The sequence below is a fragment of the Choloepus didactylus genome, chromosome 15, assembly GCF_015220235.1.
Source record: "Choloepus didactylus isolate mChoDid1 chromosome 15, mChoDid1.pri, whole genome shotgun sequence".
NCBI lineage: Eukaryota > Metazoa > Chordata > Mammalia > Pilosa > Megalonychidae > Choloepus > Choloepus didactylus.
In genome coordinates, this window is record NC_051321.1 from 18,767,845 (window position 1) to 18,776,559 (window position 8,715).

Genomic DNA, 8,715 nt, shown 5'->3' on the forward strand with positions numbered 1-8,715 from the left:
GGATCATGAAGCCCATACAAGCCTTTGAAAAAGGGCAGTTCCTATATTGATATACCCAAGACCGGCAGCAAAATATCTAGATTCTTTTTCTTTCAGTTCATTGAGTTGAAATAGATTGAGGCTTACCCTGGTTTCCTCAAAATCTTGCTTGAAGGTAAAATTGAGGTCACCTTAATAGCCATCAAAACCACTGCTTATTGTCAAGCTTGAAAACTTGTTTGAAATTCTGTTTGGGGGGAACTTTAACCTTTTTCTGATTTCTAATCAGCTTTTTTTCAATGACAGGAGTTCAGTGGAAAGTGAAAAGAGGTGGGGAAGTTGTCTGTGGTACGAAGGTTGCAAAAGTAATAGGACTCCTTCTTTCATCTCTTCCTCTGAAGCAATTCCAGCGATTAGTGTTGCTTTCATTAAAGTATCCACTGGAACCAATCCTCCCCAAAAAAGACATCGATATATACAAGTAGAATCCCAGATGGGCCATTGGTTGATTTATGCTGATTCATGTAATTCCAATCTCACAGATTTGACTTCACTGGCAACTCTTAGAAGATGATGTTTTCTTACATGGACTCTTCATAGATGACAGCCTATTAGAGATTCTTCCCAAATCCCTGTAGTCGGAGCATTCTGGAGTCAAGTACTTTTCCATGAGGTGAAGAACTGCTTTCAAGTGGAAAAGGAATATTCCGTTCATCAGGACATGGGGTAAGAATGACTGCCAGAAGACACAGCAACACAGACGTCTCCAGTGCAGAAGAGCTTTGCTTTATTTTTACATTTTGAAAAGACCCAGGCAAGTGATTGTTTTTTAAAATAAGGAGCAGTCTGTTCTCAAAGATAAATTTATTTATCCTTTCATTCATTCAACAGATATTTACATAATATATACTATGTGACAGGAAAAGGTATTTGGTTTCAAGTATACCTTTAATTCTAACAGAACTTACACTAGAGTGAGGGAGATGGATAGTGCTCCGGTTTGTTAAAGCTGCCATTATGCAAAATAATGAGAAATAGACTGGCTTCCCTGAAGAAAGGCGGATGGCATCCGGAACCCCTCTGTCAGCTGGGAAGGCACATAGTTGGCATCTGCTAGTCCTTTGCTCCGGGGTTCTGGTTTCAAACTGGCTTTCTCCAAAATGTCTCTGGCCTTCTGTGTCTTTAGCCTCTCTCTCTCAGCTCTCTGCTTGGTTAGCTTAGTGCATTTCTCTCTAAACATCTGGGAGTTCTCTCTTAGCTTCTCTGGGGCAAACTCTGGGCTTCGTCTCTTAACTTAACATCTTCAAACGTCCTTCTGTCTGCATCTTCCAACAACTCCAAGTACCTGGGTCTGTGTCAGCTCTTAGCTTCTCCTGGGGACAAACTCTGAATTACATATCATAGCTTCACTCCAAAATGTCTCTCTCAGCTTCTCTGGGGTGTTTTGTCTTCTCTGCTCTCTGTGTGAGCTCTCTTTACAGGACTCCAGTGATCCAATTAAGACCCACCTTGAATGGGCAGGGCCACACCTCCACGGAAATAATCTAATCAAAAGGTATCAACCACAGTTGGGAGAGTCACATCTCCATAGAAACACTCAATCAAAAGTTTCCACCCTAAAGAAAAGACTAATAAGTCTGCCCCCACAAGTTTGCAGTAAAGAACATGACTTTTGTGGGGGACATAATAGATTCAAACCAGCACAGATAGAAAGAAGCAAAGACAAATAAACCCAATAATTTCAGATACTGATAGGTTTTTTAAAGAAATGAATATGATAGTTAAAATGAACTGGGGAAGGAAATTTGATCATGGAAGACTTCTCTGAGGAGGTGATGTATGGGCTGAAAAATGAAAGATGAAGAGTCAGTCAAGGAAAGAGGAGGCAGGAGAGCATTTCAGGCAGAAGGACCACTGGGAGCAAAGATCTTTAAGCCAGAAAGAGCAGAAGTGGGCTTTCTAGAAGGTAAAGGAGCCAGTGTTCCTGGCTGAAGGTGAAATGGGATCAGTGAAGTAGATGGGAGCTTTACCACTGGAGACCTGGTTTAGGCTATGGTCAGGGATTTGGATTTTCCTAAGGGCAATGAGGAGACATTGAGGGATTTCCATTAAGGGAGTCATGTGGTTTGACTACAAAGGAGCCTGTTCAAACAATTACCCACTGACCAAAACCTTGTTTCTTTTAATTATTTATGAAGTTGAGACCCGTACATAGTAGATGTTACCAGCTCAACTTTGCAGAGTCTCAAATTGAATGTGACTGTTTTTTTAAAAAAATTCATTTAATTGAGATATATTCACATACCACACAGTCATACAAAACAAAGCATACATTTGATTGTTCACAGTACCATTACATAGTTGTGCATTCATCACCAAAATCAATCCCTGACACCTTCATTACCACACACCCAAAAATAACAAGAATAATAATTAAAGTGAAAAAGAGCAATTAAAGTAAAAAAGAACACTGGGTGCCTTTGTTTGTTTGTTTGTTTGTTTTCTTCCCCCATTTTTCTACTCATCCATCCATAAACTAGACAAAGGGGAGTGTGGTCCATATGGCTTTCCCAATCCCATTGTCACCCCTCATGAGCTACATTTTCATATAATCGTCTTCAAGATTCATGGGTTCTGGGTTGTAGTTTGATAGTTTCAGGTATTTACTGCTAACTACTCCAATTCACTAGAACTGAGAAAGGGTTGTTATGACTGTTTTAACAGCCTTTGAAGATTTCCGTGATGTTTTACTTCACTGGTTCTGATTCTGTCTCCACTTTAAGAAATGGCCAGATAGTCAATGACTATGAATTAAAAAGTGGTTTAATCTTCTGGTGATGATATTTAATATAAAAATCAACTGTAAGCTACACTTCAACATTTTATTTAGAAATTTCTGTTTGTGCTGAATTCTTTCTAATTCTTTTTCATGTCATTTTTAAGATGTAATTTTCTGTTTTTCTAATTCTTTTAACATTTTTAAGGTACTTTCTCCATTTTTTTCAAGTAACAAATCAATGTTTGCTACTTTTAGCTATTCAACAGACCAAATTTATTACATGATGTGATTGTACCTGTCACTTTCTGGTCCATTTCTTGATTTAGCACTTTTAGGATTTTTAATCTTTTAAAAATATTCTTCCTTTACAATTTAGTGTTTATGGTTAAGTCAAGTCAAGTTTGGAATATTAATTCTACAGTCCATTATGCTAAACCCTTGTAGGCATTCTTTCCACAAAATTTAATAATTCTCCTTTCTCAAATGTGAATCTTTCTGCAAACTGCTACTGAGTCCATGTATATAATTTTTTCTGGTTAGAAATAAACATTTAAGCATTTGATCTATTGCAGGATTGTATTATCTGCTTCTCATTTGCTTGGGATGCTCTTTAATTTAAATAAAAATATTACATTAATTATTTAAAATTTAAATTCTAGAAATACAAAACTAAAACACATCATTTGAGGAATTAAGTAACAGAATAATAAGATGCTTACTGTTTTAAAAGTAAGAAGTATCATTAAAATAATTTTTGAAACAACCTTTTTGGTAAATCAGTAAACTTGATAAATTTGCAGAAATGTTCATTTGGCAAAATGTCATTGGATAAAATGAATTTCTGTAAATTGGCATTTGACAAATTGATTTTTGCCTAAGTCACACATAAAAGATTCAATTTTCATCGAGGAAAAAAGAACAGTCTGACATAAACATGGAAAATGTATATCAAATTCAAGCCTCTACCTTTTGAGAAAAACACAATCTGCTTACAGGTTGAAACCAGCACTTTTTAAAATTCTAATCATCAAAGTTTCAGAAAATCTGGAGGGCCATTCTCAGCCCAGCATCTCTTTATATATGGTTTTATCAAACATATGAAAAGTCATGTTTTCTGCTAGATTTCCATGGCAGATTTTCCAAATGCTCACCTTTCATAAACAATCTTTTTCTAGGATGAAAACCCAAGGAGAGGAGACAGCTTCAATAAAACAGAGACATGCATTTATAAGTGCTTCTCATTACATGTCTTCCTGGATTTTTTTCTCCAACAAATTTCCTGGTAGACTGCCGGCTGTCTACCAAAAACACTGTTACAATTGTGGGATTTTATGATTTAAAAGTAATTTAAAAATCAATCCCCACTGCCATTTACTCTAAGAGACACTCACTCGCTTTGTACCTGTTTCAGAATGTGGTCAAATAAAAGAAGCTTTTCCTGGCCCTCATCGTCCGCCAAGTCAGAGGTTATGCCTTTCTCCTACTCAAGTTCCGTTTTATGAGAGCAGTAACTGTTTTTCACAGGCCTTCACTTTTTGCCTTTCCTTTTCTCCCTTTCTGAAACAGTGCTAAGAAGCTGCTTCTGAATTTTTGCCCACCTTGTATACTGCATCTTGCTCATCTAGCTCAAATCTCATCACTTCTCGTCTACGTCTTTGTGTGGCTTTTCCACGCCCAGAAGGCAGTGTAAAAATTAAGAGGAGGCTATTTTAAGAAAAGTGGCAGCAGCATCAACACGGGAGCAGAAGCAAATGTGCATGAAATGCCAGTGTCCTTCCTTATCCAAGATAAGGCAGAATGACAAACTGAATAGTTAGAGACACTTTTATCTAGAAGACAAACATTTCCTTTAAATACATGACTTCAGGGTTTTCATTATTGTTATTATAATATTATTTGTGCAATAAAAAGTTAAGGGAAAAATAGATGAGTACACTGGTGTGGTAGGTGGAATAATCCCCTCCCTCCAAGGATGTCCATCCTAATCCCCAGAGCTATGAATATATTACCTTACATGGCAGAAAAGGCCTTGCAGTTATGATTAAGTTAAGGAGCTTGAGATGGGAAGATAATCCTGGATTATCTGGGTGGGCCCAATGTAATCACAAGAGTCCTTACAAGAGGGAGGCAAGAAAGTCTGTGTCTGAAAGGAGATATGAGGACAAAAGCAGAGTTTGGAGAGGTGCCATTGCTGGAAAGGGGCCATGAGCTGAGGAATGCAGGCGGCCACTAGTAGCTGGAAAAGGGAGGGAAGCAGATTCTCCCCTAGAGCTGCCAAAAGAAATGCAGCCTTGCCAGTCCACTATAAGATAATGTGTTGTTGTAAGCCCCATATTTCTTGGCAATTTGTTACAGCAGCAATAGGAAACTAATACAACTGGAATGTCAGAGGGACTTCCCACTGGGAATCCTTTCTATTGAGTAAGATCTCTTTAAAGAAATATTTTTGCATTTTTAAATAAACTTTTTTCTTTGAACTAATTTCAAACTTGCAGGACAGTTGCAAAAATAATATAAAACCTACACAGAGAATGCAAAAATACATCCTACCCAGATACCAAGATCCACCAACTTTTAATATTTTGCCACATTTGCTGTATCATTCTTTCTATGCATCTATCCGTCCATCCATCTATCAATCCATTGTCTGAACACTTGAGTGTACATTGTATTCATCATGCTCCTTGAACACTTAATACTGCCATGTACATTTCCTAAGAACAAAGAGATTTGTTGCTGACAGGGCGGCGCAGGAATGAAACACAGACACAAAGTTAAGAATTAAGGGAGCAGGGGGCCCACGGCATCTCGTGCTAGGTGGACAATAATGCATCTTTGCTCTAGTTATTTATTTCAGAAGATCAGGGAGTATATGCTAAATGTCCTCAGGCTCGGGAGAGCCCACCAGATACCTATGTTCACATCCTGTTGCATATCAGAAGGAACAATCTAGGTTTAGGACAATGGTAAAGACTCAGTTTCCCACAGAGGTTCACTTGTGATTATCTTAAGCACAGTTACCAAGTTCAAGAAATTTAACATTGATAAAAAGTTTACAGTCTGTATACCAATATTTTTGTATGCATGCCATTTTCATCCATGTCATAGGAGTAAGAATAAAACTGGGACTGGAAAGAGAAGCACCCTCTACCTGCAGTGTCCCCATAGCACCCTACTACTGGCAAAACTTAACATTGTGCCTGCTGGCAAAGGAGAAATATTTACAGGGTCCAGCTCTGGTGTCACAATGCAGGGCAACTAAGGGAGCTGGGCAGCAATAAATTGATGACTGGCACAGTCCACCCCTTTGGCTAGTCCACCCCTTTGGATACTTAGCACCCTTTTACCCTTTTATGAGACATTTGAACTCATAACAAAAACAAAACACCTCTATGTTTCCACCTAACAAGACACAGCTTTCCTTCATAAAAGTGAGGATGTGCTTACCTTTTCCTCAAAATGAAGAGATGCACAGGCTTAACAGTCAATGTGTCCATTACTAGCTATTTTAATAACTCTCAATCAGTCCCAATGAAGTTTCTGTTACTTAAAGACGAAATCATAATGTCAACCTCAAATAATTATATATAAAATAATAATGGGAGAAGGAGAGAGAAGAAATGTTTATCATATGCAAATATAAACTTATAACAAGGAAAGAGAAAATAAACAGAGCTACTAAAGTCCTCATTTCTGTAACAAGACCATAGATGATAATCTATGATTTTCTTCTTCTGCAACCCATTCCATATTTACTTTGCCCCAACCAGAACCTCAGAAGGTCAGGATTCTTTGCCTTGTGGAATGGCCCAAAACTTCATTCCCTAAGTCTTCAATCATCCTGCTTTTTGTTTCTATAGTTTTCAATTAACTTTTACTATTGGGCAGTTGAAAGAATCTTGTGTTCCAGACATAGGACTTCTTGCCCCATATGTAGCAGCAACCAAACTTCCTCTTGGTAACTAGAATCAATCACTCTTGCCAATAGAGTAACGTCTTTTTCTGCTAATTAGTCCAGTGGCGTAAGGAGCTCAAAATGGCCAGAGAGCAGGCTCATCTTCCTCTAAGCTCCTTTATCACAACGCAAGGCAAAGAAGGGTGGGTTCAGACCGGAGAGGTAATAATAGATTGATAATTGGCATGATTATCTCTGTTCTCCAAATGAGAAAACTGTAGTTCAGAGAGGTTAATTGATACGCCATCAGGTACTTACTAAGAGGAGGCAGGTCTTCAGACCTCAAATCTGAATGGCTCTTTCTACCCCTTTAAGGGTGGTAGGTTTTGATATAGTGTATTGAGAACCAGACTTGGAGCTTAAGAACAGGACCTAATTCTACAACTGCATAAGTTTTCTGAGCTTCAGTTTTCTCATCTGTAAAGCCAAGATAATAGTCCCCAATTCATGGGCTTAGAGTGAGAATTGAATGAGTTGAAGAGATGTGAAAGCGCTGTGTAAACTCCAGCAGGTTTTGCAAAGATAAGGCATCCTGATCATACAGACTCTCGATTTACTGCACACCTTCTTGAAATCTTGATTAATTCTTTAGCACCTCAGAGTTGATGAAAAATGGCATCTATCAAAGAAAGTCGATGCCTTCTGGGCAAAAAACAAGGCAAATTCTAAAACCAACAGGAAATGCAGAACGAGCATGCATAGTCAGGATGGAAGAAATTAACAGAGTTTTTCATACCAATAATCTCTGAATCTCAATTATTTTTGCTAAATATTTCTTTCAAGTCATTTTGGGAAATGGCTCACCGCCTTCTTCTATTTTATTAAATCTAGGAATCTCATTAAGTCAAACCATTAGAGCTGCATTGTCAGCAGGCAGAAAATGGGGAAAATCCTCTTTCGGTGTTTGATCGTGAAAACCTTTCTAACAAACCCAAGACAAACACACTCCACGCCCACTGCCTATTCACATGAGATTAACTATTGTGCCTGTTCACAATATTCAATCATCATTTCTCACCCATTTAAAAGCTGCTTACATGAATTAGGAAATGGAGAACAGCAGGCTCCAATGCCTCTTTCCACATTCTCAGCACTAGAAATATGGCTTAATTAAAGCAATTAGGACATTGACACTATTTTTATTAAGAAAAGAAGATGCTAAAGCTCTCTCCCACCAAAATAAAGAAGAAGATACTAGGAGCAATTAAAATTTCTTTTGTACTTTCTATTACCCTGGTACAGGCTGCTCCATCTTTTATTGTTCCACATTTCAATAGGTCGTTTTTCTCAGACATGCCTAACAAACATCTATGCTTGTTACATTGATGGATCCCATTAATAATAAGCAGTTCAACATGTTTGAAAGGAAGAGCGCAATTTCCCATGCACAGTCCTTTCCCATAAGGATTTTAGGGATGTGTTAAATCATTAAAATGGAACTACTCTTTTATAACCTGGCTGAATATTTCATTTGGTGTCTGACACACAGAGGCACTCAAATATATTTTTGTTGAATGAAACCTTGATGTGTGTGCTGGTTTGGATGTGTTGTGTCCCCCAGAAAAAAACATGTTCTTTGACGCAATCTTGTGGGGCAGATGTTTTAGTGCTGATTAGATTGGGATCCTTTGAGTGGAGATGTGCCCCACCCAACTGTGGGTGATGACTCTGATTGGATAACTTCCATGGAGGTGTTGGCCCACCCATTGGATGGGTCTGAATTAAATTACTGGAACACTATATAAGATCAGACAGAAGGAGTGAGCTTGCTACAGCCAAGAGGGACACTTGGAAGAAACCACAGGAGCTGCAGATGAGAGACAGTTTGAAGACTGCCTTTGAAAGCAGACTCTTGCACCAAAGAAGCTGAGAGAGGACAAATATCCTAAGTGCAACTAAGAGTGACATTTTTGAGGAACTGCAGCCTAGAGAGGAACATCCTGGGAGAAAACCATATTGAAACCAGAACTTTGGAGCAGATGCCAGCCACATGCTTCCCAGC